Genomic DNA, 21,087 nt, shown 5'->3' with positions numbered 1-21,087 from the left:
TTCAAATACCGCGAAATAATCTGTGACGCATTTGTGTGTATTGTGTTTGTTTCCCGGGGAAACCCTCACAAGAAACACCAGCTGTTGTTATGCCTGCTGCGACGTCAAGTTGCCTCTTGTAATTATGCCTTTACAAGCTTAAAAGTTGTATTTATCATCTGAATTTGGCGAAACAAGTTTAATATTCTTAAAACCAAGACTTTGTTTATTTGAAATCAGATGAAAACAAACTGTCACGGACCCTGCCGTGTTATCTATGATTGCTACGCTTTTCATTCATAATTTCAGCGGGAGGGAGGGGGAGTGGTGCTGAGGAACAGCAGAGTGCGGGCTGACAGGTGTATGTGTTGACTTATTGTGGAATAAGTGGAATGCAGAGACCTGCTACAAGTGTTTTATGTGTTCATGACTTCATGTTTATGTCATGATAATGGTTAATCTCAATACACACACATTTTCCGTGCTTCCCAATAGTTTAAAATAGTTTAATAACCTGTTCAATGCAAACATGCCACTTGTAAAAATGAAATGACATTTCTGTGAACTGATATTTGTTTAGTGAGCTTATTAGAGGATGTTCCCATTTTTGGGGGATGTTCCCTTTGATTGTAAAATGTCAATGAAGATGTCAGACTTAGTATATTTGTTAATAATTACATACAACACATGGAATTGTTGTGTGAGTGTGTTCCAAGTGAATCTGCGGCCCCCTGTTGGCCAGTACATGAATTATGTGGCCCCCACCACCATCAAAGTTGCCCATCCCTGCTCTAGAGACAAACAAGGGGACTATGTTTAATCTGTGTCTGTCCAATTGGTGTAGTGTTTGATCCAATATTACATTTTGTTTATATATTAGTCACTTTCTTATGGAATGCCAGGTTTTAGGCCTTGGTTTGAACATTCAATCCTGAAAATAAAAAATCAACCAGATTAATGTTTCTTTAATCCTGACATGACTAGAGTAGATAGTAAGTAAGTAAGTCTGATAGGAAGATGACTTAAAGGATAGAGGAGAAAAGGTTATGGTATAATTACAGAGCCTGTCAATTTATAAATTGAGGAAATCAATGTTAGTCTGTTAACCAAATTGCAGCCATCTGATAATGTACTATCTATTATTAAAGATCAGAGGAAAAGAACAGAATGAGAGGGGTCAATCCGGAATAAAAATAAAGAAGCAAAGAGATTGTAGAGCAGTGAGAAGGAAAAAAGCTTGGTGTGTCAATTCATTACATTGGCAGTATTTTTCGTTGTTGTTCAAAAAGATCGCCCCCTCTGATTTTTTTAACAGCCCCCTCAGTAATTTCATCCTGGAGCCGGGCCTGCCTGTAGATGGTGCTGTTCTCACAGAATCAGCCCATGCAAAGACAGTGTTAAATTGAGAGAAATGAGGAATGGCTAAAAAGCATGATCTGTTTGGTATTTTGAAAAATAAAAAGTATAAATATGCCTTATAAATATAGCATGATAGGTCCACTTTAAAGAAATGTTTACATTGCCTTGGACAAATTAATACTTGATACAAGTACATTATTGTTGCTTTATTATTGTAAATTACAAATAAGCACATGTTTAATTAGCTATACATAACTGCAACGGTGCAGTTTCAGAGGGTCTATAAAAAAACATGCAAAATGAAACTGAATTTGTGGAATGCAAAATGGTCTTTGGTATCTCTTAGCATGGGATATCAGGTCAGTGCACGCAAATATCAACATTTTCCAAATAACTGCAGGTGGGTGTAATCTCTCACACACGCGCTTGCTTGAAGTTTCTTGTTTCGTTTCCACCATCAGCAGTGCAGAAAGGGGTATTTGGCCTTTGGGGGGAGGAGGGGAGGGGGAGAGATAGAGGAAGTGAAAATGAATTCCAGTTCAAAGATCGTATATGGTTGAGACGATCGTGAATTTTTCCATCTGTCTCTCTTTTATTACATTGCCAAAGCAGTTAAAACTTTTACTGCTTCCTCTCAACCTTCCAAATGTTTTACTGTTAGGCATTTAGTTGTATTTGGCCTCGGCATTTTAGCTATGTGCAGGTGTAATATCTACTATGTTTTGCCAATAATAACATGAGGTGTGGACAGTCTATAAAGTGAATGGGGATAAATAAAAACATGTTAGCCACTATAAAGTGTGCTGTTACCGCAGCCAAGTCACGTTTTAGAACAGAAAACAAAAACATATGCCAAAGCAACCGATCATTTCAAGGCAATACATTTATAGCGCTCCAATACTATTGAATAAAACCAATATATTCAGTTCCCACAGATCTGAAATATACTTGGGGGGGTGGGGTTGAGGTGACGTGCAACAACATTAACCTTTCTGTTGGTCGCTTGTTAGCAAACTCTTCACACGATGGCAGAGCGAACAGGTACAGGCAGGGCCCATAGTGATAGCCCTATAGTTTAAATCTACTACCCACATATAAACATATGGACATGGGTTACTATTAAAAAAAAATTGTAAATGTATTTAGGAACCTATCAATTTGATTTGAGGGGGTCGACCTCAAATCCTCTAGGGGGGTCCCGGTCAGATATTTTTTTTAAATTTTGGAGTTAAATGCATCAATCTGGTGCATTTTGAGGGGAACATAAAGAGACTAGATCTATGGAAACACCTATATGAAATAGAACTGTGTACATTTCAATAATCATAAAATCATGGCCATAACCAATAACATCCCATTTCCAATATGAAAAATACACTGAAAACTGTTTATTTATTTATTTTTGGTTCATTTATAGTTGTGAGTGTGTCTGTGCTCCTGAATCAGCCTCTCCTGTCTCCCTCCTCTCCTCCCTTGTCCTCCTTGAGGCAGCAGCAAAGACTAGTTTTAGCCCTCAACAAGTTTTAAAAGTGTATCTTACCTTTTTTCACCTAGTTAACTTTTTATTTTTTATTCCTGCATATTTTACTAATCACTACCCTCTCAAATGGAAATATTTGTTTACATAAATGGTGACCAAACCGTTTGAGACCCACTGAGAACTTAGACTACAGTAAGTTAACTTATCTTATCTTATCTTTATTTGCATAAAGGAGTATTGAGAGTGACTATATATCTTAGCAATATATAAGCTAAAACAGAATACAGGTACATTACATTTGATCAGAATACAGGTTATTGCTATGGTAGTTTTGCACCGACAGGAAACACAAATATAGAATAAAATAAATAAAAAATTTAATTTTCTTTACAATTTGAATTTAGGAATGGGCAATGATTAGATTGATACCATTTTATATTCTTTATGTCACAATGCAATGCATGAATGGGGACTGCAGATGAAAAACAGATATGTGGCAAAACTAGTGCCTGCCTGTATGTTTTTGTGTTCATTTGTTGTAACATTGTTCATGCTGCCCTCTTGGCCAGGTCACTCTTGAAAATTAGATTTTAATCTCAGTGAGACTTTTACCTGGTTAAATAAAGGATAAATACAAATATGATATTAGCAGGGGAAAATTGTACATTTACTGCATTTCAGACCCCTCAAAGTGCTTTTGGAATCTAACATTCCCACACATTCTTTTTTGACATTTTGAATTTTGCAAAAGGACACATCGACATGATGGCTGAGGTACAGTCGCCCCATCATGTGATAGGCTTATAAAGGCTTTGTGGATCCAATAAAATTGAGCAGAGTGAGCCCTCTTCGCTCGGGATTTCCTCGGGAGCGCGCACGCAGCCAAGAAACTTCCGCCACGCAGCTCGCGAAAGCCCCAAAGCAAGAGCACGAGTGCAGGCAGGAGGGGGATTTCCAGATCGAGCCCCCACTTCCCGAAGCAGCCGTTGTTTTGCTTTCGGTCTGAATACAGAAACAGAGAAAAACGACGGCCATATTTTCCCTTTTTATACTTTAAACCACCGATAAGTGAAGTTGTATAATTGGAGCTGCGCGTGTTGTTGTGACAGCAGGACTGCGAGGCTGCAGGCCGTCCAGACTGATAAGGTAACATCTTATTTCCGCATGTTAACACTACTGACTTCCCGCAGGACGACATGACGGCTGCCGGCCCGCTGTGTAAGTGAAAGTGGTACTGTAGTTTTTCTCTGCCGTTTGTTGACGAGGTATGAGATTTATTTTCACTTTTGACTCACATGTTTTGGGGTCAGCACGCTGGCAGATAGCAGACCAACAGAGCACTGTTAACTCTTGACTTAACGCCACTGCTAAATCCAACTTTAATACCTAACAAACCTGCTGCTAACACTTACCTAAAGTCAAATATCATATGGATAGAATATGGCAATTACTAACACTTGCTAACATGTATCAAAAGGACTCTTGGTTGCAAATGTCACATTTTAAAGGTATTTTAGTTTGTATGTAGTTATGCGAGTAAAATGATGTGACCAAATGCATGTTGCATTCAGGACTTTGTGCATACGTTAGTAAATCAGAGATGTTTAAACTACACTACAGCTAGTCGTGTTAAAGGGGACCTATTGTAGCTCCCTCCAGTAAATGACACGAGGCTGAGGTCTTGATTAAATACGGGGTTTATTCTTGTGGGACCTATTCCAACCCTTGAGAACTGGGTTATAAGACAGACAAATATAAAAGGTAAACAACAAATAAATATGTAATGTATGCCTATGTCATCACTGTTAATGCCGCCAATTAAAACAATAAACGGCGCACATATCCCACACAGCAAGTAGCACAAGCTAACAATAGCATGTAGCACAAGCTAGCGCATAGCATACATACATACACAAACAGACCTGCAGCTCAACCGCACACAATTACACACAACCAGCACGAAACGTACCTCGTAGGCTGCTAGTCACCTAGAGGGGCTGATAACTTTATATGCATTTTTCCCTTGGTTTCCTTAGTTTTTCTTTTAACGTCCTGCGTTTCTCTGCCGTTTCAACTATCCAGTGCGTCGATTAACCAACAGGTGTAACACAAAACACAGCAGATTAGTTCCGCCCCTATTAATGTTGCACATAAAAGGTAGGAACAAAAGATACAAAGTGGAACAAAATAAACAACAGAGAGTGAAGACAGTTACACTCCCACCAAATCACCTGTTATTTCCATAAACATTTTAGAAAACCGATATACATTAATGTAAATCCAACTATTTTGTTTTATACCTATTAAGTGCAGAGTGTGAGTGAGAGTAACTGTTCAGAGTCTTAGTCTGCTTCCAACAACAACACCGTCTTGTGAATAGGCCTTTCGAGATAGACAGGTTTATCGAGGCGCTTTCCCTTTCCATCCAGGGTAGAGTCGCTGATAAGCAGCTTGAGCCTTCTCACTCTTCCATCCCCTCCTGGGTACACTTCCACAACCCTGGCCAGCTTCCATTGGCCACGGGGTATAGTGTTGTCTTCCATAATGACAACGTCATTTACCTTGGCATTTCTGCAGTCCTTGATCCACTTTTGTCTTTGTTGGAGATTAAGGAGGTACTCCTTCCTCCACCGAGCCCAGAAGTTATTAGACAGGAGTTTAACTCTACGCCATCGTTTGCGAAGGTAAAGATCTTCCATTTCAAACCTTCCAGGATGTGGCAGGATGACTGAGGACTTCATGGTCAAGATGTGGTTTGATGTCAAGGGTTCTGGACTGGATGAATCATTCAGATGATCTGTGGTCAGAGGTATACTGTTCACAACCGCCATGACTTTGTACAGAAATGTTCTTAAGGAAGAACAGTCAAGTTGTTTAGCTGAATGCTCTAGAATGGACGTCAAGACACTTCTGATGGTGCAAATTTGTCTCTCCCAAACACCACCCATATGACTTGAAGCTGGGGTATTTATGAGGAACTCACATCCCAGTTCTTTCAGTTCCCTTTGATCCATCTCCTTCAATGCTTCACCAAGCTCCCGTCTAGCACCAACAAAGTTTGTCCCTTGATCACATCTTATCTGGCGCACTGACCCACGAATGGCAATGAATGAACGCAGAGCATTGATGAAAGCATCTGTGGTTAAGTCATCAAGCATTTCGATGTGAATTGCTCTGGAGCACATGCAAGTAAATAAGAGCCCATAGCGTTTAAGCTCTTTTCTTCCTTCCTTGACATAGAATGGTCCGAAACAGTCCATACCGCAGTAAGTGAATGGAGAGGTTGCTTCCGTTCGCTCTTCAGGGAGGTCTGCCATTTTTTGTTGTTCAGTGCCTCTCCTGAACTTCCTGCACTTGGTGCATTTGTAAATATGGGATGAAACTGCCTTACTACATCCTAGAATCCATATGCCATTTGATCGAAGCTCATTCATGGTCATTCCTCTTCCTTGATGGTGCACTCTCTCGTTATAATGCTTAACAAGTAGTTTGACAAGTGACTGTCCTTTGGGAGAATCGCTGGATGCTTCACATGAGGATGTAGAGCGGCATGAGTTAAGCGACCTCCAACTCGGAGGATACCTTGGTCATCCAGAAATGGACTCAACTTGTTCAACTTGTCTTTGGTTTGTATCTCCTTATGATGCTGAAGGCATTTTATCTCTTGAGAGTGTGTTGCTTCTTGAACCATCCTGATTATGGTCAGCTCTGCTTCTCTCCTCTAAGCGTGTGGCTTCACAGGACCTTGGCTTGAGACCTTTAATTTCCTTTGCAAGGCGCTTGAGTCTGGCAAAGGCTTTAACCACTCTTGACCAGTCTGAGAATTTGTGAAGGTGATCTAGTAGCGACTTTACTTTGTTTGCCTTGGTATCATGAACCTGGGCCTTCTTAAGCTCTGGGTCACTACTCACTATCTCTCCCACCTTGACTTCTCCACTTGGTAGCTCTTTCTGCGAAAGTAGGTCAGGGCCTGTGAACCAATTTGAGACTTGAAGTTGCTGTGCTGTGAGACCTTTGGAGGCCTGATCTGCAGGGTTATCTTCAGAAGCTCTTTCGACAAAGTCAGATTCCAGCACCTCACTGACATCTGCAGGTGAGACTTCCTTAATCTGTGTTCTACAGATGTAGTGTACTTCCCTTGGGAGGTTTGAAGACTGGAGACTTGGCATCACTTGCTTCACGGTTACCTGGTGACTTACTCCAATCATATCTTCAATGTCGAGACAGGGATTGCCAAAGCCGACAACACTCCAGCCCAAATCTGTTCTCTGTGCAAAGGGCTGGTTTTCTTCACCAGGCAGCACTTCTCTTGGGACGAGAGCTTGAAGGCAGTTGTAGCCGATAAGCAGGCCAATTTCACAGCTTTGCTGAGGAGCGATCTCTTCTGCAAGGTGTTCAAGATAAGGCCACGCCTTTGCAGTCTCTGGTTTGGGAATATGGTCTCTGCTTGCAGGGATGAATTCTCTTGAGTAGGTTACTGGCAGAGGTATTATCCTGTCCGAGTAGATTCCTCTCACTTGGAGACCAGTTAGCTTCCTACATGACACGACTGTGCTTCTTGAAGCCATTGTGGAGAGCTTTAGCTGCCCTGCTTCGTTATTTGTGCGAAAAGCCTTTGCCATTTCTTCAAGGATAAAGCTTGTGTCACTCTGTGTATCGATGAGTGCATACACAAGTATTTCACTATGTGGCTCACTTGTGGCTGACACCCACACTGGAACGATTGTGGATGTATGGGGGTCTTTAACATTCTGGAAGACTGTATTGGATGTTGCCTCACATGGTGTGCTTGCTGTTTTACTTTGTGGACGTTTCATTGTGCTTTCTCTTGCACCATCATGTTTTGTTGACATTCTTTCTTCTCTGGTGCGATTGTCGTGGAGACAAGTTGGATTTCCTCTCTCGCATGTTTCGCACATCTTCAGTGTGCGAAAAAGTACACGTCCCACAGTCCGGGACGTGTTATTTACAATATCGGACAAGTAGATCTTTCAATTGACTTGTCCGGCGGACAAGTGACGTTTTTCGCCCTGATTTATTGTTAAATTATTGATAGATTCAGTTTACAAAGGCAGAACTCATTCGCAAATTGTACGTGTCCGCCATTGTTCGTTTAGAAATGTTAGTTTCGGTTCTGCTTGTCGATTCCTAATGAAATGCATCTCGCCGCTTTCTGTACAGTTACACGGGGGTGGGGCGGGAATTGTAGCACAGTGGCAGGGTTGGGAAGCAAAACTCGGTTCCGAGTAGGAACAAATAACAATTGTCCGTTCCCGGGATTGATAAGAGTTGTGAGGACAGGAGGCGATGCCAAGCCCCGCGGACCGCAGCTCCCTCTCTCTGCTCCGGATCAGCTGATCGCTGCATGGTGCAGCTCAGCGTCTCTCTCTCTCTCTCTCTCTCTCTCTACACACAGCGGATTCACTGCCCGTTTAACAGCCTCATCTTTGTCAAACTTTCTTATGTTCTTTCTCTAACACGTAATGAAGGTTATTTGGACTTTTAGCTCCTTTGTTGTTAATATTGACCGCCATTTCCTTTATGAAGTGAAGCAGCCTCCCTGTGTCCTCGCGCTTTAATCATATCCCCGGACCCCCATACTCGGAGGAGCACAGGGATATCAGTATTGTTTATGAAGCAGGGTATAGAAATTATTGAAATTAAAATACTATCTATTTACTTTTACAAACAGTGAGCAGCTGGGCAGCTGCAGCATGTGTATTGAAGGACATGTGTAAGCGTCTTTGAGTTTTAGAAAAGCGCTAGGCCTATAGGCTATAAATATAATGTATTATTATTATTATTATTATTATTAGGCCTATGTGTTGGACATGTGTGGTTGGACTCTGTCTCACAGGCAGGTTGCAGCATGTGTGTTGCAGGACATGTGTTGGACACACAGACTGTGTGGTTGGACTCTGTCTCACAGGCAGGTTGCAGTGTTACATCAGAGGAGACTGGGCCAATTGTACATTCTTAAACTGCACCACTTAGAACTAACAAAACAATGCAGAGATTATGTTTATATAATTGTATTCAATAACCGTAAGAAATTAAACAGTATGAACTGATTTGTAAATAGGAATACAGATTTAACTTAATGTTTTCATAAATATATTTTTCTCCCAGTTTGTCATGGGACTTATTTTTACCCTCTCAAAGAACCGGAATCGAGAACCGAAAATAACTGGAATCGAAAAGCAGAACCGGAATCGTTAAAATCTAAACGATACCCAACCCTATGTGTGATGCAGTAAAATCTTACCGTGTCGTAAAAACCGTGGGAAAATGTGAAATACGATGGCGAAGAAGAAGATTCCAGTGGCCCCAATTTGTGTCCATTCTGGACAAGTGAAAATGTATTCGGACAAGTAAATTGCCAAACTCACTTGTCCATGGACAAGTACTCTCTAAAAACTTTTTCTCACACTGATCTTTCTGTTTGTACATTCCTTTGAGCGATCGCCAGATTTTAAACAGCCAAATCACAACTGCTTCTCTTAAACAAACTTGACTCGCTCAGAGATTGTCTCGTTCATGAATTTGTAACATTTGTGCAGACCGTGTCCTGCCTTCTCACAGAAAAGACAGTTTGTGGCGTCTGCTCTTTCATCTGTGTCTGTAGTCAATACGTTTGATACAGGACTTCTGTTCCTTAAAATGTTGCTTTTTTCGCTTTCTCTTGAATTTAGAGCATGGAGAGATGTTATTCGGTTGCAAGCTATTTTGGCTTCACGTGTGAGAAATTTAACAAACTGGCTGAAGGTTGGGAACGTGTGATTTTGTTCTTCCATTTCTGTAACCTTTATGTTCCAACTTGAGGTCAACCAGTCTGGAAGCTTAGCAAGCATCTTTTGGTTTTCGTTGCAGTCGTTAAGTACATCAAGTCCTTTGATCTGTGACATGGCAGCCTCACAGCTGCGAAGGAAGTCAGAGAGCTCTTGAAGTTCTACACTGTCTTTGGAACTTATCTTGGGCCATGCATCAAGCTTATCTCTGAAGGCCTTAGCAATGAGGAAAGGATTACCGTACCTCTCTTCTAGGATGGTCCAGGCGGCATGATAGGCTGACTCTGTGCCTAGCAGGAAGTAGCTCTCTATGGCCTTCTTGGCGGGTCCACCCACATACTTTCTTAGATAGTATATATTGTCTTCAGCTGGGATGTTTTTCCTGTCAACGAGTGTACGAAAGGAGACCTTCCAGTCATTGAACCTCAGTGGATCACCACTGAACGTTGTAGGTTCAGGTACAGGTAGACGACTTGCACTGATGGACTCTGCAAAAGCTCTGACAAGAGCTGAAGTACTGTCTTCTTGTTTTTGTTGTGTCGCAGCTTAAGGTGGTGAGTGGTTTTGCAGTTCACTGCTTTTATGCTTGGGTTCTTCTTTCACAACCAGAGGAACATGTTGATGGAGCAGCTCGCTAATTTCTTCGTCTGAGCATGCATTCTGTTCATATACTTGATGTCTCGCCTTTGCAGCTTTTAGCTTCTTCATTGTTTCTAATCGCTCTAGTTGTCTGCGCTTGGCTTGTAACTCTCTTTGCCTCTCAGCATTTTCTGCCTCCTGTTTGGCTCTTAACTGAGCAGCTTCAGCCTCCAGTATTTCAAGTTCTTCGATCTGTTGTTCCTGTTCTAGCATTACTTCTAAAGTCACTTCATTTGCAGAAATGTCAGTAGCGGCTTCTTGTCTTTTGATAGAAGAGAGGAATGAACTTCTTGATGTGGCTCTCGAGTTGCTACGAGAATGAATCGAGGACCTGGTGACATGAGAACCATTACTTCTCTTAACAGAGCCAACAGATTTGCATACTGACTGTCTGGTATTTACCAATTTCTTCTTCTTCATGACTTTTGTCCTTTCTTGTCCATTCGTTCTCTTGCAGTCTCAATGATTGTCTTTGTAACTGCTTCACAGGTGTCTTCTCTGCGACGTGTGTCATGGTCGGGAATGTCAATGAGCCTCAACTCTTCATAAGCAATATTTACATCATCGGAGGTCTTGCTTACCTTAGTGATGTATTCATGCAGCAGGTCATTAGAGCGTTGACCACTTTGAGCTTGTTTGGCTTCCTTTGTGATATCTTTCCACCTTTTGTAGCTCACACTGAAACAGTGTACAAGTCTTGTTACTTGCTCATCGTGCAGTTATTGGCCCTTTTCCGTTAACTTCCGGACTCTTTGGCTCCTTTGTGGCTCTTGTGTGGAAAGGCTATCCATTTTCGGATCTTCAGTTGCCTGTGGTTGCTCGTTTTCTACTACACTCATTTCATCACTCTTAGTGTAAGACTCAACATCTGACATTTTACTTGTTTACTTAGGTTTGGTTTTAACTCTAATATTTAATTATATTTAAAGCTAAGTAGTTAGCCAATTTAGATATTAGCTTTGAGTTATCTTAAGCTTATACACAGCAATTGAGCCTTATTTAAATGAAAATCACAAGTGATAATGATATAGGCAAACAACAAAAACTTGGTACAGTTCTTCAACACTTATCACTTGAAATATATTGTCCTTTAAATGTACTTTGTTGCTTAGTCTGCAAATACTTACTGCAGATACCTTAATACACAAATCAATATTAACAACCTTTAACTTCCATTAGAAAGGTAAGTAAATAACATTAACACAGATTATATGAACTATTCAAATGTCCCATTTTCTTCGTATGGCACTTTAAAGTCTCTTTGTTGCACCTACATTTAAACTAAAACACCTGGACCTTCCAGAAGTAGTTGGATCTTGTGCTGCTGTGTAGATGGCTGCTACAGATGGACACGCTGCGACGGCGATGTCCCGTGCCGTCCATGGATCGCTGCCGTCTGGCGCCGTTTTACTCGTCTACTCATGCGGAGCAGTCGAGTTCTCACTGTAGCTCCCTCCAGTAAATGACACGAGGCTGAGATCTTGATTAAATACGGGGTTTATTCTTGTGGGACCTATTCCAACCCGTGAGAACTGGGTTATAAGACAGACAAATATAAAAGGTAAACAACAAATAAATATGTAATATGCCTATGTCATCACTGTTAATGCCGCCAATTAAAACAATAAACGGCGCACATATCCCACACAGCAAGTAGCACAAGCTAACAATAGCATGTAGCACAAGCTAGCGCATAGCATACATACATACACACACAAACCTGCAGCTCAACCGCACACAATTACACAAACAACCAGCACGAAACGTACCTCGTAGGCTGCTAGTCACCTAGAGGGGCTGATAACTTTATATGCATTTTCCCCTTGGTTTCCTTAGTTTTCCTTTTAACGTCCTGCGTTTCTCTGCCGTTTCAACTATCCAGTGCGTCGATTAAACAACAGGTGTAACACAAAACACCGCAGATTAGTTCCGCCCCTATTAATGTTGCACATAAAAGGTAGGAACCAAAAATACAACGTGGAACAAAATAAACAACAGAGAGTGAAGACAGTTACACCTATCATGCAAAATGCACTTTTGTACGTCTTTTATACATGAATATTTGTGTCAGGGAACTCACCAAGTGTCAGAAAACACAACCCTCTCTATTTTCCTCCATACTCAAATCTCTAAAAACGGGGCTGCAACGGATCTGATACAGACTGATACAGATTTGAAAATTCTCTGACGTCAGGAACAAGGAGCTCCGCCTATAGAGAACCGCAGTGACGCGTCGTAAAACCCGGAAGTAAACTTCTTCTGGTTCCTTCGTCAAAAACCAATGCAAATTCCCCATAGGATTTTGAAAAATAGCTCGAAATAAGGTCTGTGGTTGACACACATTTAAGAGAGGGATCCCGTTTTGTTCAGCCGGATAATCTCCACATGTCAACCCTACTTTTATAATTTTTGAATCATAAATCTAGTCGCCACAAGCAAAATGCTAACGTTATGCTATAAGCGAACTACAAGCCAGTACAGCAGCAGGGTCGCACGACTTCAACGTCAAGCCAACTTAAGATCGTTTCAACTGACTTTCACTGAAACTGCACTTTGAACACTTTAAATATATTAACATTTTAAACTGTATACCCCGGTTATCTAGGCCATTTTTGTTTTGTTTAATGTATACCACGTTTATCTAGGCCGTTTTTGTTTTGTTTTATGTATACATGTCACACTGTGGGAAACGATATTTCGATATTTCTGGATGTATAACACATGTAGAATTTTTGACAATAAAGCTGACTGACTTTCGCGCGCTTGCATATTTTAACAGAGCTTTTCATTTTAGCCACACTGAATTTAATTAGAAGTCATGGCTGTGTCAATTACCAGTCTGATATCGTTTTACAAAGATGACAAGAAGAGTGTAGACAGAGGAGAGAACCACTACAAGTCAGGACACGTAAAACAGTGCAGCCTAGATGAAGGTGAGCTTACCGGTGTTGTCAGGGCTAGCATGAGGGACAAGGTTTATAGTGTCGGTGAGTAGTGATAGCAAGAGTACCGTTAACCTTTTAAGACCCAGTTAATTTATTCACATTAATTCCCATCAACAAATCCATTTTATGTGTCACATGAAATCTTTATTAGGCAAGGCAAGGCAAGTTTATTTATATAGCACTTTTCAACACAAGGCAATTCAAAGTGCTTTACAAAAAATGAAAGAAATCAAGAAAATAAAATAAACATTAAAAGAAAAAATACATGGATAAAAGTTACAGTGCAGTCTAAGATATGAATATTTCAATTAAAAGCAGCGACAAAAAGAAAAGTCTTCAGCCTGGATTTAAAAGTAGTAAGAGTTGCAGCGGACCTGCAGGTTTCTGGGAGTTTGCTCCAGATATTTGGAGCATAATAACTAAACGCTGCTTTACCATGTTTAGTTCTGACTCTGGGGACAGAAAGCTGACCAGTCCCTGAAGACCTGAGAGATCTGGATGGTTCATAATTTAGCAGGAGGTCAGAAATGTATTTTGGTCCTAAACCATTTAGTGCTTTATAAACAGCAGCAGTATTTTGAAATCTATTTTTTGACACACAGGAAGCCAGAGTAAAGACTTCAGAACAGGAGTGATGTGATCCACTTTCTTAGTGTTAGTGAGGAACCAGAGTAAAGACTTCAGAACAGGAGTGATGTGATCCTCTTTCTTAGTGTCAGTGAGGACTCGAGCAGCAGCGTTGTTCTGAATCAGCTGCAGCTTTCTAATAGATTTTTTAGTGAGACCTGTGAAGACACCATTGCAGTAGTCCAGTCTACTGAAGATAAAAGCATGGACACGTTTTTCCAAATCCTGCTGTGACTTTAGTCTTTTAATCCTAGATATGTTCTTTAGGCGATAGTAAGCTGATTTAGTAACTGTTTTAATGTGACTGTTGAAACTCAGGTCAGAGTCCATGACTACACCTAGATTTCTGGCTTTATCTGTTGTTTTGAACATTGCAGACTGAAGCTCAGCGCTAACTTTTAAACGTCCTGCCTTGGCTCCAAAAACCATTACCTCAGTTTTATCTTTGTTTAATTGGAGAAAGTTCTGACACATCCAGTCATTGATTTGTTCAATGCACTTACTCAGTGTTTGAATTGGAGCATAGTCTCCCGGTGCAATGGTTACGTAAATGTGTGTGTCATCCGCATAGCTATGGTAACTTATTTTGTTGTTCTTCATTATCTGAGCCAGTGGTAGCATGTAGACGTTAAAGAGAAGAGGCCCCAAGATTACAAATATTACACACCAGAAAACACAGAAATATCCATGAAATAAACATACAGTAGGCTATAAAAAATTAAAGGGATAATTGGGAAGGCTCTACAAATGTAAATATATTTTAAATAATAAAACAATCCCACCACCACAAGTATCTTCAGGAGAAGATGGAATTCTCTCCACAAAATGTGAATGCCCATGTGGAGAATGGAAATGCAGTCATGCGGCTGCATGAGCCATCTTTGCCATCCACAATTTCAGCTGCACTGACACCCCCTGTCAGTGGAAGAAGCCAAAGGCAGCTAAACGTATGCATTCAGTGGAGGATGTTGCAATATTGTGGTTGTTAGAGTGTTAGGTTTCCTGTCAGCTCGTCTGTTGGGAAGATATAAAATATTAGTTTCATGGAAGTCACACCGTCACATATAAGAGCATTAAGACATACAGTACATAGGCTAAAACAAAACATCTAAAGATATAACCTTGCACTTTGATAAGTCTCGTGAACATTTTCACTATTTTGACATTTTTATAGATCAAAATTGAACTAAAGAAATAAATGGTAGATTAATCCATATTGAAAATAGGTGTCAGCTGCTACACTAATTATAATAGTTATATTTCTTAATTAAGATAAGATATTACTGTATTGATCCCAATTTGGGAAATGTTTGTGTTGCAGCAGCATAACAAGAAAAACCAAATATAAGTTATTATATATACAAAAGTATGTGAGGGATGGGATATATAAATGTAAAATGTACATGTGATTTTACGTCCAAGAGAAGCTATGGAGCAGAGAGTTCTCTGCCAGCCAGAGGTGATTTGTTAAGAGTTCAATATGTCAAAATGATTTCCCTGACTACAATCTTTAGTTACATGGTGAAACATTATGCTGCTTGTACTAATTAGACTTATCATATAAGCCACACAGGTTTTAATAGGATTTATTCATTATGTTGACTTATGTTGCGGTCTTTTCAGCAGCGCCATCTCTAAAACGGCGATACAATCACTACCCATCATTTACATTTCACCGTGACATGGACAAAAATGTAACGTCAGCTTATCTCATGGCACGAATCCAGACTCTCCTTTGGAAAACATTGCCCGGGAAACAATAGAACAAGCACGTTTCATGCGAAGACCTGTGCCTGCAACCCGGAGCAAAGCAACAAACCATTGCGTAGCTAACTAGCAGCGCTAGCAGCGCTAGCGTTAGCTAACGAAACGAACTGCCGAGTAAAATTGGAAAACACTGGTAATTAATTATTCTATCATTTGTAAAACTAAGGTGTTAAAAACGACAATTTCAAAAATACAGATTCTAATGGTCAGATATAGATATACAGATACTAAAGATATGCATGTACTTGCTTTCAAGCAGAACACAGGGGAAAACAAACTTAGCGGGAGTGTTTACGTGTTAGGCGTAATGACGTACAACGGCCTCGACAATTCCTGTAGTCCTATTCAGCCACTCGGTAACAACCATCGTTTTTCAGACACGTAAACTCTTCAAAAATCACCAGTGAGGTCACTGCTGATGTATTTAATGTCGTAGAACAAAACATGATTTATCTCTTAAATTTGTGTCAACCACAGACCTTATTTCGAGCTATTTTCCAAAACCCTATGGAAAAAATGCATTGCTTTTTGACGAAGGAACCGGAAGTGCTAAAAATGCTAACTTACTTCCGGGTTTTTGGACGCGTCACTGCGGTTCTCTATATGGCCAACTCTCCACCTATCAGGGGAATGTGGGGTTGGGCCACGGCCGGCCATTGCCGCTCGAAAGCGCTGGAGACGCTGTAGTACATATGCCAGGCCTGTAAGTGGCGTTGTAGTCTGCCACGAAAGCAGCGAAGAAGACTTCCCGCACATGGTTGCCCTTCTGTTTATTCTCCGCTGTGGCTCTTTTTCTCCCTCCCGACGCAAGCGTTTGCTCCTGTAATTCAATGCAATCCCTCCCCGTCGAGGTAGGCACTGTAATTCTCTCCGGTAGTAAATAATTAAGATACTATACAGTTATACATCAACTTAATAATGAAAATGTGACAAAAGATTGTTCAAATGCTTTACAATAAGTAATTAACACAATTATTTGAAACTAAGTGGTAGTAAACTTGTCCACCCTCAATTGCTGGTATACTAAATACCAGTAGTGCAGCTGTTGTCATGTTCTTCACAGATACCTCAAACATGAATTGAGCAAGTCACTAGTTTCGTCATCCGTTGTCTCCCTTTCAAATGTGGGTTCTCTTGACCTTTGTGCTGACCCCCACCATAGATCCATTGGCCCTTCAGCGTTGAAGTCTTAAATTGGCCAGACTAATACATTTCTAATGTTAAATAAATGAAAAGCATTCACAGACAAGAATTAGATATTAATTATTAATGCTGTAAATTACCTTTTTAATATGTCTAACTATATTTAAAATGTGTTACCTTTTTATAGAAGTGATTATATTTGTATGCCAATATTTTCCTATGGTAAAGTTTCGTTTTGCACTTATTTTGGTAGTAATAAGATCGGGAATCTTATTTTAAAGGAACTTTTACCAGAAGTGAATGCACAACGTAGCAGAATGTACATATATATTTCGCCTCCCAAGACTTTACACATTTCCTCTTTGCTTTTCGTTCGGGTTCATTTTGCGCTTTATCAGTTGAATTACTTTGAACATTCGTTTGAGATGTTGATGGGTTGGCCGAACTTTTCACCCCACAGTCCAAAAACTTAATTTGCTTCGCCATTTTTTGTAAAATAAACACACGGTGCGTTGACGCTTGGCGGTGGGCGTATCTGAAGCTTGGGGATTTTTTGCGAGCAACGCAACCAACAACCAATCACTTGAATCTCCCGCCCCCGACATACAAAGCAATAGCAATATTAAAACGAAGTAAACTGGATATAAAATCAGTTTCACCCACTGTCTCTGCCACCTCCCTGCGTACCTGGCTCCTCCGGTTTGTATCCCGGTAGGTGAACAGAGACTGATCATACAGCACCGGGTGATTCACTACCGCGATAATGAATTTTTCCTAAATTTTTGGGAATATGAGGAAATTACCTGCGTAGTCTCTCCCAGCATACACGTGATTTGATTGGCGCTTGTACTGGCAGATTTGAATAAACAGGATTTCATTGGCTGACGCTTCTGCCGAGGCGCCAAAAGTTGAACTTTGCTGAACTTTTGAAGCGAGCAACGCCAGCAACGCGTCGCTTCCCAAAATGCAGTTCGGCAAAAAGTGACGTCACCCCATTCAAAGTGAACGGTGAAGCGTCAACGCACGCCGCTGTGTGGACGGGCCGTAAACGTGCATCGCTTTCTGGCTCCGTAATCACACCAACTGCACATGCAACTTAAAGAGGACCTATCATGCAAAATGCACTTTGTACGTCTTTTATACATGAATATGTGTCTCCTGTGTTCCAGGGAACTCACCAAGTGTCAGAAAACACAACCCTCTCCATTTTCCTCCATACCCAAATCTCTTAAAACGGGGCTGCAACGGATCTGATACAGACTGATCCAGATTTGAACACTTCTGACGTCACAGAAGTGGCGCTATGGCTATTGGGCCAACTCCACCAATCAGGAGGAGACAGCCACGGACATTGCCGTTCGAAAGCCCTGGAGACGCTGTAGTACATATGCCAGGCCTGTAGATGGTGCTGTTCTCACAGAATCAGCCCATGCAAAGACAGTGTTACATTGAGCAAAATGAGGAATGGCTAAAATGCATGATCTGTTGGGTATTTTGAAAAATAAAAAGTATAAATATGCCTTATATAGGTATGGTTAGGGCTGCACGATATTGAAAAAAACTGACATTGCGATTTTTTTAACTATATCTAATAGGGGTGCACCGAATGGGAAATTCTTGGCCGAAACCGATACCGAAAATAGTAAACAGTTGGCCGAAAACCGAATGCCGAAAGGCCGAAAATGATTAATAGAAATATATATATTGTATACATTTTTTACCAATGTTGTTCAGCTACCTGATTATGGAAAAAGACATGATTATGGCAAAACTTAACTTAAATAATAATCACTATTATGGGTCCATAAAACATTTATTCAGCACTTTTGAATGCATACAGTACATTAATTCCAAGTCAACTGCATTTTCTTTTCTCTGTAGGATAACTACAACAAAGCGCATTCAGAACAAAGCCAAGGTGCTTTAAAACTGCATAAACATCTAGGCCAGTAGGCCTACAACAAAATAGTGTAAATAAAGACTAACAGCCAGGCCTTCAACAACAACAAATGCACCTATAAGTTTGGTAACCTAACGTGTTGTTGTGATGACGTAATCAAAACGCGGCGACAAGCACGGCGAGCGACCATGCTTGCGGCTGGCTCACAGCCAACATGTCTGCCGCTTGGAGATATTTAAAAATATCAGAGAGAGAAGCGCGGATTGCGATTTGTAAAACGTGTTCGGCTGACATTTCTCGAGGGGGTGTAACTGCAAAGACTTTCACCACTTCGGGATTACTCCACCACTTGAAATCAAAACACCCGGACAAATATGCGGAGTATGATCAACGTAACCCTGTTCTCTGACATTCGGTGATATTTTTTCGGTGCTAAAACCCTTTCGGACGAAAGCCGAAATGGCCTTTTTAACCATTTTCGGCCGATAATTTTCGGTGGCCGAATATTCGGTGCATCCCTAATATTTAACCGGATGAAGGTATTGTCTCCACAGATTATTTAATTATTGTATCTAAGCGATCCGATCTCGCGACAGGGGAAGCAAACACAGACATCACAACACGTACCTTTACGGAGCTTTTACGGGAGATCGTCTCACCGTAGCTGTCAATCTGATCAAAAGACGTGTTCAATGGCATTAAAACGAGAAAAAACGCGGCTGAATCGGTTAATCCATAGGTTGATAATGTGTCTGTGTAATAATTTTTTTCATTTATAATCCATAGTTCCATTTTCATGTAAAAATCGGAGAGGAAAAGTTAGCTGCTAATGGTAGCCTCCAGTGTTTTTGATGGTCTGCAAACTAGCGGGGCGAGGCCTGCTGTGATCTGATCAAGAATGATTGTGATTGGTGGTTTGCTGTGCATGCAGGGGAAGTTCTACACACACCAACACATGATCAAATAAGGAGTGAGAGTGACGCGTAGCCAAAACCGGAAGCTGCATACACTCTGGTGGCTACCATTAGCAGCTAACTTTTGTGCTCCGATTTTTACATAAAAATTGAATTATGGACTATAAACAATTGCTTCAAGGCCACAGATACATTATTAACCTATGGATCAACCGATTCAGCCACGTTTTTTCTCGTTTTAATGCCATTGAACACGTCTTTTGATCAGATTGACAGCTACGGTGAGAAGATCTCCCGTAAAAGCTCCGTAAAGGTACGTGTTGTGATGTCTTTGTTTGCTTCCCCTGTCGCGAGATCGGATCGCTTAGATACTATACTTAAATAATCTGTCTCAGCTTTAATCGGATATATTGTATGTGCAGTTTCGATAAGTAATAAGGGTATCTTTATTTTGAATTCTGTGCTAAAGTGCGTTAGCATTTTTTTTTTAAATGAATAAAACCGCACGTCCCTGCGGTGTGAATATCGCGCATGTGCATATCGCGGTTATCGCCATGACACGGTATATCGTTCAGCCCTAGGTATGGTCCTACACTATATTATTCAAATATAGCATGATAGATCCACTTTAAGTATCAGGTTCCGACTGGTCACAACAATAATTAAATATCCCTCTTAATACAACAAATAATTAACATTCATCTATTTTGGGGAACGCATTTAGCTGTTTGCTGTCCTTATTTCTTCATGTTAAAAAGTGGTTGCCACTGATGGCAACCAAAGGCCAAGAAGTGGTTGACATTTGTTCTGAATGGTTGCCAATGGCAACCTGGCAACCGTTACTGTCGAGCCCTGCTAAAATGCAGGATCTGTTTGGTATTTTGAAAAATCTATATTTATATACTTTATATAGGTATGGCCCTAAAATATATTGTTCAAATATAGCATGATAGGTCCACTTTAAGTAACTTAGTACTTTTACTCAAGGACTGTACTTAAGCACTATTTTGAGGTACTTTACTTGAGTATTTCCATTATGCTTCTTTGAACTTCTAATCCGTAAAGGTAAATATTGTACTTATACTCCACTACATTCATGTAGTACCTTTACTTACTTTGCAGATATATATTAATGATAAACAATATCATCAACACTGAATAAATTCACAAGTATACTTTAAGTATATTTTGATGGTAATACTTTTGTATATTTATTTGAGTAACATTTTGATGGTAGGACTACTACTTAAGTGCAATATTTTAGTACTTCTTCGACCTTTGAATACATCTAAAGTGTCATGTACTGCAACTTACACGTGTTTTAGTTGACATTTAGGAAATGAAATGTGTAATTCATATACTGTATATTTATAAATGTATAAGCAGGGCAAGTCATGAGGGAACACTCTTCAAAATCATATTTGAACTTAAAATAATAATAATTACATTTGTAATGTTAATGTAACATCATGCTTTGAGTTTTAATTGTAAATACAGGATTAAGCTATATGGCAGATATTGTAAATGTAATTTATTATTCATACAG

The 21,087-nt window shown here is 40.3% G+C and overlaps 1 protein-coding gene across 3 annotated transcripts in view; it reads left to right on the top strand.

The window, feature by feature from the left end:
• Nucleotides 1-3,710: 3,710 nt before the first annotated feature.
• Nucleotides 3,711-21,087, top strand: part of irf2b (interferon regulatory factor 2b) — a 35,276-nt gene continuing 17,899 nt past the window's right edge. For 2 of the 3 annotated variants that reach the window (XM_079668375.1, XM_079668373.1), the window contains exon 1: nucleotides 3,711-3,964. The gene's annotated coding sequence lies outside the window, so the exon portion shown is untranslated. Of the gene's footprint in view, nucleotides 3,965-4,013; nucleotides 4,037-21,087 lie in introns of those variants that run through there. The other variant, XM_079668374.1, reaches the window with a different exon arrangement.

This window comes from Notothenia rossii (genome assembly GCF_949606895.1).
Source record: "Notothenia rossii genome assembly, chromosome: 3".
Classification (NCBI taxonomy): domain Eukaryota; kingdom Metazoa; phylum Chordata; class Actinopteri; order Perciformes; family Nototheniidae; genus Notothenia; species Notothenia rossii.
The sequence above is the reverse complement of the archived record's forward strand: the minus strand, read 5'-3'. Positions and strand labels throughout refer to the sequence as shown.